This window comes from Phlebotomus papatasi, chromosome 3, assembly GCF_024763615.1.
Source record: "Phlebotomus papatasi isolate M1 chromosome 3, Ppap_2.1, whole genome shotgun sequence".
Lineage (NCBI taxonomy): Eukaryota > Metazoa > Arthropoda > Insecta > Diptera > Psychodidae > Phlebotomus > Phlebotomus papatasi.
Window position 1 is genome coordinate 38723379 of NC_077224.1, and position 13599 is coordinate 38736977.

The following is a 13599-nucleotide window of genomic DNA, read 5'->3' on the forward strand; positions in this document are numbered from 1 at the left end:
AAGAATCTCTAAACTACGATACTAAAAATTAAAATAAGGATGATAAAATTAAAGCCAATCCTTTACTGAAGAATTTTACTGGTTAAATATACTCGAGGATCAGTTTGATCTACTTGGAGTTTTACGTTAAGTCACATAATCTTTAAAGCGTTAAGATCCTAATATACTTAAGCTGATCCTCGAGAATATTTAATCAACAAAATTAGGCATTAACTCTTTCGCGTCTTTAGGGTCATATATGACCCGGGGAAAAAAGTTTCTTTTTGGCTATTTACATTAATTGAAATCTAACTGGAGTCTTAAGAAAATGAGCCAAGAATCTTACATCCTTCTATTATGATGTCGTGCACGAACAGATAGATTTCAATTAATGTAAATACCCAAAAAAAACTTTTTTCCCCGAGTCATGACATTACCCTAAAGACGCGAAAGAGTTAAGAGATTAGGAAAATGAAACTTATGCAAAAAACCTCTAAATTGATAAACCTAAGCCTTTAGTGCATGACAGTTTGGGATAAATCTTTATTGTCGAATTTTATAGAAAAAATATTTTAGAGCAGAGGAGTGCAAGAAATCGTTTCAAACCGAATTAGTGTCAAATTATTTTTGCTCAGATGGCGTTTTCACAAGTGACGTACACTGAAAAAAATGGGATATTATTTCGCAATTAACATAACCTCATTGTCATGTTTACATTTTCTAATTTGGTGCATGGAAAGAGAAATATTATTTTCTGAAGTTACAGTGAATAAAAGGTAATGCAAAAGTGAGTCTCAAGTGTCTTAGGTATAAAAGACAATGTTAGCTTGCGTGGATATATCGTGATTGTCCAGAAAAATGAAAAAAAACCACTGAAGAAGTTCCACTCAAATTTCTGCATGAGAGCCCGGCAAGAACTCCCCAGAATTCTTAAGCTCAATCATCTTTTCAGAGGATTTGTGTGACTTTCTACAAACCAGGAGATAAATTTTCACAAAAAAAAAACGATGGATTTTTCAATACTGACCACCGATTTCCTATTTTTGCCACCGTAGTTATGATCAATCTTATGATCTTGTTTGAGCAAATATTGAAGTGTGTGACTGGTGAAGACATCATGGTTATCCAGAATCTCATCAAAGACCCAAAAATCAACCATTGCACCATCAATTTATGGGCCTTACTTCTCAAGAGAAGCCTGGTGCTATATTTTTTGACGGGGAGGTGAAAAACTCGAGAGAAAATACAAAGCAAAGGAGACATCAATGTTTCATCAAGAAAAGCTGGACCGTGGGGATCATTGACGGGGAGAAAAGTGCCAGAGGAAGTACAATTCAGTAGTCTTCAATATATTATATAAGGTACAGTGAAATCAAGAGAATTCCTGGCAATATTTCATCTATTTCATTTACGACAGAGAATTTTGCTCATGAAAGCCTTTAAGTTTTTGAGACAGATATAATCCGCAAGACCGCAAGGTAATTGGCAGATTTCAAAATTTAGTGTTGGTATAGACCCGTAAAACACGATAGCTCACGGATAACGTTTTCAGACATTTGCTATTACACCAAATTTCCCGATAATATAATTCTACGAAGCTTTGTTTACTACAATCTTCTATCTTTTTTATTATATTCTATCCTAAAAAAATTTTTTGTTACTCAACTTATGAAGGTCTTAGGTTTTTGCCCTATTTTGACCAAAATCGAAGGTTTTGAGATCGCTCACTAACTGGTAAAAATAAAAAATAGCAATTATAAATGTGGACCTTACACATTACTAGCCTTGTTACTAAAAGCTTAATGTTAATATAGTTTCATCATTGCTTTGTATTTTATTTTATTATTCCAACAAATCTTCCTGAAAAACAAATCTCAAAGATACACCATCTTTTAATAAAATTTTCAATCACAATTCCATCTCATTAATAATCGTAGAAATTGGAGAAAAGAATTTTATATAAAATTCTTTTATTCAACAATACAATTACATTCAATCATTGTTACGTTATCATCTTCCAACAACAGTGTCACTACTTTTCTGTCCATGAAATTAATATGACGAAGCAGGAAAAATTTCTAATAGAAAAATTAACGACAAAAATAAAATTTTGAGTAAGGCACCAAGCTATCAAAATATATACTTCTTTAACAATTTTTAATTTTGGAATAGTCTTCTAGTATCTTATGAACCAGTTTAAATCCATAGTAGACTATTACGGACATAAAAACTATACAAAAAGAATTATAGTGTAGTTGTGTATAATGGGGACAGTGAATAGAGCTGAAACTTCTCTGGAAAACCGTCCGATCTCCCTAATGATTGGCACTACTCTACCCAGTCCCACAGAGGCTTCCCAGGTGTGAGAACTGGTTTCCACAGTAGCACAACTACTCGATATAAATGTGACAGGGAATGGTAGAGGGAAAATAGGATACATATCTATTTTAAAGTGAAATAGGGGAATTTTTTTATGGTAATGCTACAATAGAGGGCTAGGGCTAGACTGTTATCCTCCTCGTATTTTTATGAATGAAGTCTGTAATAGTAGGTAACCGAACTCAGTATATACCCAAACTTAGGCAATAAAAATAAAAAAAAAACACGATTTTACGTGGAAACCCTCACGGGAAAAACTACGTTTATTGAAAAAAAAAAAAACTTCACTCCTTCGCTTTCATTTCTTCCTGTTCCTCAGTGTCTATGAAAGCATGAACCATCTCTTCCTGTTCATCGTCATTATTTGTGGGTTCGACTTCATGATCCGTCCACAACCAATCAATTTGATTCGCTGCCTCTTCACCAATTTGGAATTCATCGTCCATATTTACATTTTCCAGCTCTTCATCAAAAGAAAGTTGAAATTCATCGTCCAAATATTCAACTTCTTCAAGGTCATCGTCATTGGCCATGGACTCAAATTCATCTTCAAGCAGTTCAACTTCATCCTGCTGAACGTTTCTTATGAATTCTTGAGACTCTCTATTACTCCTTTTATCCGCGAGCCTTTCTTCCGATTCTGCAATAGCAAGCCGCATGTTGGATTTTAATCTTTTTTGCAAAAGCCTTGTTCGAAATTTTGATTTTGTGATTCCCATAGTTGAGAAAGCGCACTCACATCTGTATGTAGTCGGAAATACAGATAATAATTTCTTCAAGGTTGCAGCCTGCTCTTCGTCCACTTCTGGGATTTTTTCAGGAAAATTGGGAAATTGTTCACAAATCAGTCGTATTTCATCATATTTCAAAAATCTCCTTTGAAATTCATGTTGGAGATTCTGAATTTCTTCCGAAAATCGTGAAAAATTTCCAACACCAGCAATTTCACGACAGCATGGGAAGTTTTCAAGGTCGTTAGAGAGGATACTGTTGCTCAACTCACCCAAAGTTCTAGAAAAATTATAAATTTCCCTCACGTGACCGAAAATATTTTTATTAGTCCCCTGAAAAAAAAAACATGCAAACATGCATTACAGACACTGTTAGGGAATAAATAAACAAGCTTTCAATTTTCGAATTGTAAGTGCGGCAATTAAAAAAAATATATTTAGAATGTGAAAGAATCATAGGTGTACAGCATTTGTACAGCATGAAAGAAGTAATGGTGCTTGTTAATATTCCGCTAAATCTTGTATCATGGGCAAATATCTAAGATCTAAGACCTTAGCAAAAAATGTATTTTTTATAGAATCTATCTAATACTACAAAATAATAGTGTAATGCACTAGTATCGACGCTTCTATTCCATATTATTCTATCTCAAAATGACAACTTTTTAGGAGAGCCATTTTAAGTTGGCGATCCTACGCTGTTTGTGTAGTTTTTTTAAACCTTGAACATCTCGCCAATAGTAGGGGAATTTTGTAACAATATGACAATATGATAAATTTTAGTCATATGGTGTGAAGCTCTCAGTAATTGATATGAATCGCATTTTCGAATAGTTGGTTTTATTATTACCACATAAAGGGGATAAAAAAATTAAATTTGTCATATGGCAATGCTAACGCTTTTATAGGCTTCACTCCTATGACTTAGTCAAATAGATTAACAACTTCTCTAATTTCTTATGAGTCAAAATTTTTTGAAAAATTTCGAGCTAGGATTGGATAATCAGGGTAAATGGTCCATTAGATTCTGATGAACCAATCAAATTGCTTGTTATTTATGATATTGAGAACTTAGAGAACTGGACTAAACTTTTAGTCTGAAGACCGTTGTACAGAATTCCTCTTCAGGATGACGGATGACTATCAAATTTTCATCAGTTGTAGATATCGATCACAGGAACAACATATGTCTTAAAGTAATATAAGTCTAAGTCTACGTAGAATAGGGGGAGGCTTTGATCGTTCGCACATACGCTACCTTCAGACACTTCATATTTCTCCCATATTCCTTTATGAATCTCACATATGGCTATATATTGTAATAGCTAACCTTAAATCCCATCTTTCCTGAAAAAATTGAGAGTCTAATCCTTTTTTCCTAGTTTCAGGAAACAAAAAATAAAAACAGGTCCAAAACTGTAATTTTGCTGTGGCAATATTTCATACGATTGTGCAGAATTAATATCACTTTTCTGAAAAACTACTATCACAAAGGGTAGAAGGGTTATTAGGAATCAGATTTATGTAAAAATCTTTTAGGCTGAACAGGCACTTTTTGTGGGTGGAACAAAATTCACAAACTTGACTCAGATTCATCGATCGCATATAGAAGACTGCTTCAGATATTTTCCAGGAAACTTCATTTTAGATACGATCCCTCATATTCACATCTATTGTAATCTACCGATTTGATCCACCACTAAAAAGGAAAACTTAAAAATCGTAAAGTTGATAAACAAGAAGTAATTTGACTCAAATAGGCTGCAGTTGAGTAATTATTAAGCAATTTTGCATTTCTTTGATATAAAAATATTTTTCAAGCTTGCACAAACTGAATGTGCAATGAAAGAATCACATCTGCAATAAGCTCATACAGTTTACAACTGGTTTTTTGACAATCTTTGACATAACCTCACTATTGTGTTGTTTTGCATGACAAAGAAAAGAAATTGTTCGTGAGAAGCTGTTTTGTGAAAATTTTAGCTTGTTCACCTGCTGAAGCTCAATATCTGAGCTAAATCCCGATTCCTGCAGCTGCAGGAACAGAGAAATCTTCAATGGTGCGCATTCAAACGTTTTTGTGCATATCCGGCTCCGTGGAGGAATGGTGGAATCTTGTGTGGTCTTCTCGCTTGCAGAGTTTTAGTCAATTTTTAGCTTTAAAAACTTATTGATTCGTGTAAATTTGGTGATATTTGGACTTTTTAAGAAAGTATTCATCAGATTTAACCGTTTCCGGAGTGAAATTCTCGTAGAACCAATCAAAAAAATGGTTTTTAATGTCAATAAAACATCTCTCAGAAAAGTTCCAAAAAAGTGATATTAAAATGTTTTATTCTATATAAAAATGGTTTAATCAAGTAGATTAGAGTTCCCTTTAAACAATGATGTGCAACTTTTAGTGTCCGGTGCAAAATTTACGGTGAAAATGGGGTGTTCAATGATGGCGTGAATCGTGTGCGATAATAGAAACTTGATTCATCTATCGGATAAATCGCCATTAAATTTTCATTTTCCTCTGGAGGAAAATCTAAGGATTTCCTGGAATTTTGTTTGGTGGGATTATAAACCTTATAAGTAAGACATTTTTTTGGCATAGTTGGAGAATCCATACAGTTTGCATGGTAGTCAGAAAAAATCACTGAACTTGAACATCATTTTTGTATGCGAAAGTTCAAAGCCTCCCCCTAGTATGGAAAACAGCCGTCGCATATACCCCTTTTGATTTAATGTGTTATAGTAAATAATATATTGTGTAATATTACAAACATTACAGTTGGAAATCGTGAAACTACTATTTTCTCGGTAATATGTAATACTCTACCATTATGTGAATAATGTAACTATAAGTGAAGCATTTTCTCCTACTTGTGCCATCTTACACAAAATTATCTACACAGGATGATGAAGTATGATCTTCTCCCAGATTAAAAGAAATGATTATATAAATCATTCAGATTACGCAAATAAGCCGTAATAGAAGCAAAGTAAATATAAAATGATGTACCTGAAGCCGAAGATTTAGACTGTTGAGATGATTGCACATGTCGCACAAAAATGCGACCTCTTCCCAAAATGATACGCCGGATCTCAACTCTTCCTTAACGTCTTCATCATACTAGAAAAGAAACACATTTATTTTTAATGTATTAGCTGGCGAAAGCCGGACCACATTTCTCAGAATCGTCTGAAACGCGAATGTTTATTGAGAAGTCGTCTTCGCAGGGTGAAAGGTAAAAAAATTTGGGGGGGGGGTGAAAACATTAAGGGAAGATACATATTTATATAAGTATTGCTCTCTCTGTGAATTTCAATCAGTAAAAGCATTAAAAAAAAATAAATATCTTACGGGAATAGTCTCCATAAAGGCAGTGACCCCATGTCGAATTTCAAAAAAACGGGTGAGCGCCTTTCCTTTACTCAACCACCGTACTTCCGTGTATAATTTGAGGTCATCGAATTTTGCTCCGTGTTCTCTTAAAAATTCACGGAGCAGCCGGTGAGTTTGAGCATGTTTTCCTCCTCTCAACCTATTTATTACTTTCACAACTTTTTTCACAGTCTCATGAAGAGTGAGGACCTTAACGCACAATACCTGTTCATGAATAATACAGTGGAAGTATTGTACGCTAGGCGAATCAACTCTCATTTGACCACGAAATCCCTTATCGGCGCCAACCATCGCAGGAGCCCCATCGGTGGTTATGGAGTAAAGTTTTTTTTTAATTTCTCCCCCAAATTCTGCTAAGGCTTCCTGTACTGCCGTAAAGATGGACATCCCAGTGGTCCGTATTAATGGTTTGAGGTCTAGCATTTTTTCAAATATCGACCAGTCTGGGAGGACACCTCTTACAAAAATTAGCAGTTGTGCTGTATCAGTCAAGTCCGTGCTCTCATCTAAGCAGAGCGACAAGACTGAACACTCCATTAATTTTTTGAGCAGTTCCTCTTCAAGCTTGTCCCCCAATTTGTCAATATTTCTTGCCACTGTAAACCGTGACACCGCGAGGTTCCTTAATTTGTCCGCCGCCGATGGTTCTTCAAGCATGTCCAGTAATTCAGCATTGATCTTGTTCCACAAGCTGACGTCACTGTATGGCTTGTTTTGCTGCAGCACATCGGTAACTGAGAAGCATCGTCGGTTTCCGTGATATTTAGCGAAGTGAAGAGCTTTTTTGGTACCAGCGGTATCAATCCCCTCTCCACACCCAAGTGTTTCCGTAGAACTAGACGACGCTAGTGCATCTCGACGCTCATTTGGATGCTTTTCTCTCCAATGCCTTGCAAGCCTGTACGTGTCTTCGTCTAAATTTTAAGAAAAATTGTAAAAAATATTTACAAAAACAATAAAATAAGAAAAAAAACTCTTATTAGTTAAAAATCATTCTCGAAAATTTTATCTTAAGATCAACATTTTCCCTAGTGTTCGATTTTATTTTTTCTGTTTTTTTTTTAATACATGATTTTAGAGGTAAAAAGAAGAACAGGAAAATATCCAATAATTGAAAAATTAATCAATTGAAGTAATTGAAATCATTTATTATAAAAAAGAAATGTAAATAAATTTGAATTTAACATCATCATTCAATTTTCGCGAAGGTTTATTATTTATAGTGCAATTTGCTACTAGTACAAAATCACGACTTTATAATCCTAGTTATTCTCATATCCTACAACAATGAAAAATTTCCATTTTTTATAGATAATTTAACTACTTATCACGACAACACGAAAACAAATAAATTTTTACATGATGATATGAATTCCTGAGAAGACAGCAACCTTCTGGACAATATTTTTGTGATTGTGACTATGAGCGGACAGAAATGAAAATCTTCAAGATGCATTATGACGTGGTTAAAGAGACTTCCCGCCGAGATGGAATCCATGAACGCAATCCGGCAGCAGAATTTTCTACGACGACCAAAGTCTAACAAGGTAGTTGAAGCAGATGAAATCTCGAGACAGCACCTTCTGGACAAGATTTTGTAATTATGACTATGAGCGGACAGAAATGAAATCTTCAAGATGCATTATGACGTGGTTAAAGAGACTTCCCGCCGAGATGGAATCCATGAACGCAATCCGGCAGCAGAATTTCTACGACGACCAAAGTCTAACAAGGTAGTTGAAGCAGATGAAATCTCGAGACAGCACCTTCTGGACAAGATTTTGTAATTATGACTATGAGCGGACAGAAATGAAATCTTCAAGATGCATTATGACGTGGTTAAAGAGACTTCCCGCCAAGATGGAATCCATGAACGCAATCCGGCAGCAGAATTTCTACGACGACCAAAGTCTAACAAGGTAGTTGAAGCAGATGAAATCTCGAGACAGGACCTTCTGGACAAGATTTTGTAATTGTGACTATGAGCGGACAGAAATGAAATCTTCAAGATGCATTATGACGTGGTTAAAGAGACTTCCCGCCAAGATGGAATCCATGAACGCAATCCGGCAGCAGAATTTCTACGACGACCAAAGTCTAACAAGGTAGTTGAAGCAGATGAAATCTCGAGACAGGACCTTCTGGACAAGATTTTGTAATTGTGACTATGAGCGGACAGAAATGAAATCTTCAAGATGCATTATGACGTGGTTAAAGAGACTTCCCGCCAAGATGGAATCCATGAACGCAATCCGGCAGCAGAATTTCTACGACGACCAAAGTCTAACAAGGTAGTTGAAGCAGATGAAATCTCGAGACAGGACCTTCTGGACAAGATTTTGTAATTGTGACTATGAGCGGACAGAAATGAAATCTTCAAGATGCATTATGACGTGGTTAAAGAGACTTCCCGCCAAGATGGAATCCATGAACGCAATCCGGCAGCAGAATTTCTACGACGACCAAAGTCTAACAAGGTAGTTGAAGCAGATGAAATCTCGAGACAGCACCTTCTGGACAAGATTTTGTAATTATGACTATGAGCGGACAGAAATGAAATCTTCAAGATGCATTATGACGTGGTTAAAGAGACTTCCCGCCGAGATGGAATCCATGAACGCAATCCGGCAGCAGAATTTCTACGACGACCAAAGTCTAACAAGGTAGTTGAAGCAGATGAAATCTCGAGACAGCACCTTCTGGACAAGATTTTGTAATTATGACTATGAGCGGACAGAAATGAAATCTTCAAGATGCATTATGACGTGGTTAAAGAGACTTCCCGCCAAGATGGAATCCATGAACGCAATCCGGCAGCAGAATTTCTACGACGACCAAAGTCTAACAAGGTAGTTGAAGCAGATGAAATCTCGAGACAGGACCTTCTGGACAAGATTTTGTAATTGTGACTATGAGCGGACAGAAATGAAATCTTCAAGATGCATTATGACGTGGTTAAAGAGACTTCCCGCCAAGATGGAATCCATGAACGCAATCCGGCAGCAGAATTTCTACGACGACCAAAGTCTAACAAGGTAGTTGAAGCAGATGAAATCTCGAGACAGCACCTTCTGGACAAGATTTTGTAATTATGACTATGAGCGGACAGAAATGAAATCTTCAAGATGCATTATGACGTGGTTAAAGAGACTTCCCGCCGAGATGGAATCCATGAACGCAATCCGGCAGCAGAATTTCTACGACGACCAAAGTCTAACAAGGTAGTTGAAGCAGATGAAATCTCGAGACAGCACCTTCTGGACAAGATTTTGTAATTATGACTATGAGCGGACAGAAATGAAATCTTCAAGATGCATTATGACGTGGTTAAAGAGACTTCCCGCCAAGATGGAATCCATGAACGCAATCCGGCAGCAGAATTTCTACGACGACCAAAGTCTAACAAGGTAGTTGAAGCAGATGAAATCTCGAGACAGGACCTTCTGGACAAGATTTTGTAATTGTGACTATGAGCGGACAGAAATGAAATCTTCAAGATGCATTATGACGTGGTTAAAGAGACTTCCCGCCAAGATGGAATCCATGAACGCAATCCGGCAGCAGAATTTCTACGACGACCAAAGTCTAACAAGGTAGTTGAAGCAGATGAAATCTCGAGACAGGACCTTCTGGACAAGATTTTGTAATTGTGACTATGAGCGGACAGAAATGAAATCTTCAAGATGCATTATGACGTGGTTAAAGAGACTTCCCGCCAAGATGGAATCCATGAACGCAATCCGGCAGCAGAATTTCTACGACGACCAAAGTCTAACAAGGTAGTTGAAGCAGATGAAATCTCGAGACAGGACCTTCTGGACAAGATTTTGTAATTGTGACTATGAGCGGACAGAAATGAAATCTTCAAGTCAATATCTTTTGAGAAGCCAAATTAAAATTGGAAGGAATATCTCCTCAGAATGGTATTATTTCATGTTATATATTTGTGGTACATCTTGGAAGCAAGATGATCATCAGCTGTACCTTTTTCTATGTATAATTAAGAGAGTTTTTCAAAGTCATTTGAAGAATTTTAATTTCCCTAGGAACAAATTTGTCTGCCATTTTTAATTTTTGTTCTCCTCACTTATTCAGCCTTTGTGATTTACTCCATTTAGTAATTATTGAATAAAAACGTACTTACCTCGAACTCTCATTGTACACCCACAGGTTTTACACACCCACGACATGCCACATTTCACAAAATTATATTTATTTTTCTTAGAGTAATCCATTTTTTTTTGCAATAAAATGTAAGCAAAAGCACAAGTACAGAGTAAGAGCAAAACATAATTTTCCCATGCCTTTTCAATAAATTTGAATTCAAATTTTTTATAGGAAAATTTATTTATGACTTTTTTAGATACACGATGTGAATAAAAAGATAAAATAATTTTAATTATCTTACTGAATTGAATGATGGCCAAAATAAATAAATACGCAGGAGTTTTATCTTAGAATTCCAAGAGTCCTGCAAAATCTCAGCCCTTCAATAGAGTAACATCTTCAGTGCATTGAAGTAGAAGACAAATCCTAGAATATTTCTTTCCGGATGCCAGTTTAACGTGCTGCAGATGAATAAAATTATACATTGGTCATTGTCCTTTTTAAAATTATAATTTAATAAGGAAATAAAATGATCACCTGATTCAATTTCTAAAAGGTTCATCCAATATTCAGTTCATGCAGTTGTTCGCTCTGAAAAACAAGGATTGTTGGATGTCTTCTAGAGATGCGACTTCTAGCGTCATCCAGAACTTGCCTTGACATCATCAATGAATGCTAGATTCAATCCTCAACCCTATTAGGTGAAATTCTTAACACACCTACTATAATAGTTGCAAGTCAACCACAGCAAAGCAAGAATGTGCCGGAATCGTGGGCAAAAACCATTGCGTTCCTCATTAAACTTAGGCGCGCTGCTTCAATGTCTACCAGGAAGAAAGTCACACTCAATTTCTTAGCAGCCTTAAAGTTTAGAAATTCTTAAGAGGTTTTGATTCTTCAGGAACAAATCCACCCGGAACGAGTTCCTGTGTGACCTTGTCCATTCCCAGACATCCGGAACACACAATTCAGTTAGCGACCATCGCTTAACAGTAAGGAGCACTAAATCACTGAAGCACTTTGGAAGCAAGGGCAGTAGATGATTTTCCCGGTCAGGGAAACCATTTCTGCTGTATTTCCTGAGAGTTGTTCGTATCACAAGAACAATATAGCACAAAGCACTCATCAAACTTGTCCTGGGAAACTATATTGCACAATTATTTTCTAAGTCTGTGTCTTCTTAATCATCTCCGGAAGTAAAATATGCTATGTGGTGGAGTCTGTGCCAGACTGCCCAGAAAACAACTATGAACAAAACTTTTGCATTTTACACAGGTCACTTGAATTTCATTTGTGCAAATATATTGTCCGACTGTCTATTTTGATCAGAATTCACACAATAAATGCAAAAAATCATGGTAAAACTGATTTTTTCACCATTTGAGCAAATTGTAAACATTACAACATAACCACACATTCTCATTTTATCCTAATGAATAATGAAAAATTAATAAATTTTCCCACAATCACTCATTTATTGACTTCTTTTGAACTATTTCTTGAATATAATTTAAAACTACTTGAAAATAATTAATTTTTTTAACAAATGAACCTATTTTTTCTGGATATTAGACTATACACTGTCCAAAACCATTTACAGTGTAAAAACGATACAATCAAATTGCACCCAAATTTTCATTTGACACTAATTCGGTTTGAAACGATTTCTTGCACTCCTCTGTTTTAGAGGATCATTCTGAGTCTATTTGGTCCTTTAACATCTAGCTTTTAAAATATTGGACCAAGGAAATTTATGTAAAGGACCTCTGGAGCGTGTGACATTTGGGATAAATTTTACTGCTGAATTTTACAGACTAATCTCAAGGATCAACCTGGGTCTATTTGGAGCCCTCATTTTGGCGCCCATTTCATGGAAACTTTTCTCGTAGTGTAGTGTGGAGTGGATTGGTGGTGTGAATGTGTTTTGGGACATGTATGGTGTGGGCGAATAGGTCGCGACTTGTGCCATTAGAAATATATACGCATATAGGAGGGTACGATGCAGCCTCCATATGGGGGTTGACGGGGGCGCCATGAATTATACTTTGTACTCGTCTCCAATTTGGCATTCATATGGCAAAACAGTATAAATTATAACACAAGACTTCCTCCACTTATCCAACATTGCGCATTTCTTTCTCATATATGTCCCCCCTATTGCGCCCCTCAGACCCCCCTTAGAGTATTTATGGGGCTAAATGGACATACAGATATGTGGGTGTAGGCACAAGACTCGATCTTTGCTGAAATTGTCCAAAACTTAACTGCATGTTTGTTTTCATAACCCCACTCGACATATCCTTGAGTGTCTCTTGCTCAGTCCAATCCAACCCCATTCTCAACTTCGCACAAATATTATATTTTTGCCTCCACAGACCTATTTCAATTCACTGCAGTGAGATTTGTCTTGGAGACAGATTGACGCCTTCCTGTGTATAACTTGTTATTTACCGTGATTGCACCAAGAGTTCCAAGGATGCTGCAGAAATTTCTTTTGTGTTGCAAGTGTCGACGATCAAGTCTTTTGCAAATATGTGAAGAAATTTGCATATGAAGCACTATTTTTTTGTTATCATTTTTATATACTATCTGACATTCAATGATACATGGTTTGTTTGGCAATTCTGCAAACAAGTTTTTGATAGAAAGGCTTTTGTGTTAAGGAAAATATTTCTTATTTGGTACATTTTTTTTATTTAAAAGATTTTTATTTCGAGTTCTATCACCTGACAGTAATTCAATTAAAATAAATTTATTTGCATATTTGGTTAAAATTAATCATAAAATAACATATAAATCATCTTTAAAAAGATCATTTTAGAAGATTAGCTTTAAGAAATTGAAGTCATTACTATATTAAAAAAAATTACACTTTGTTCTGTAAAATATAAATATCAGTATAAATGGATCAAATTTATATAATTAACATCTAAGATGGTTGCAGTTAGAATGAAAACCTCCTTATTTTTTCTTAGCTAAAACCGCATTATGATAATATTGCTTTTATTTTTT

The 13599-nt window shown here is 35.7% G+C and overlaps 1 long non-coding RNA gene across 1 annotated transcript; it reads left to right on the top strand.

Annotated features, from left to right (window-relative positions):
• The first annotated feature begins 695 nt into the window (after positions 1 to 695).
• LOC129805656 (uncharacterized) lies at positions 696 to 10502 on the top strand. Its single transcript, XR_008752105.1, has 2 exons — positions 696 to 1340; positions 7792 to 10502. It is a non-coding gene; the product is annotated as an uncharacterized LOC129805656 (long non-coding RNA).
• Positions 10503 to 13599: the final 3097 nt, after the last annotated feature.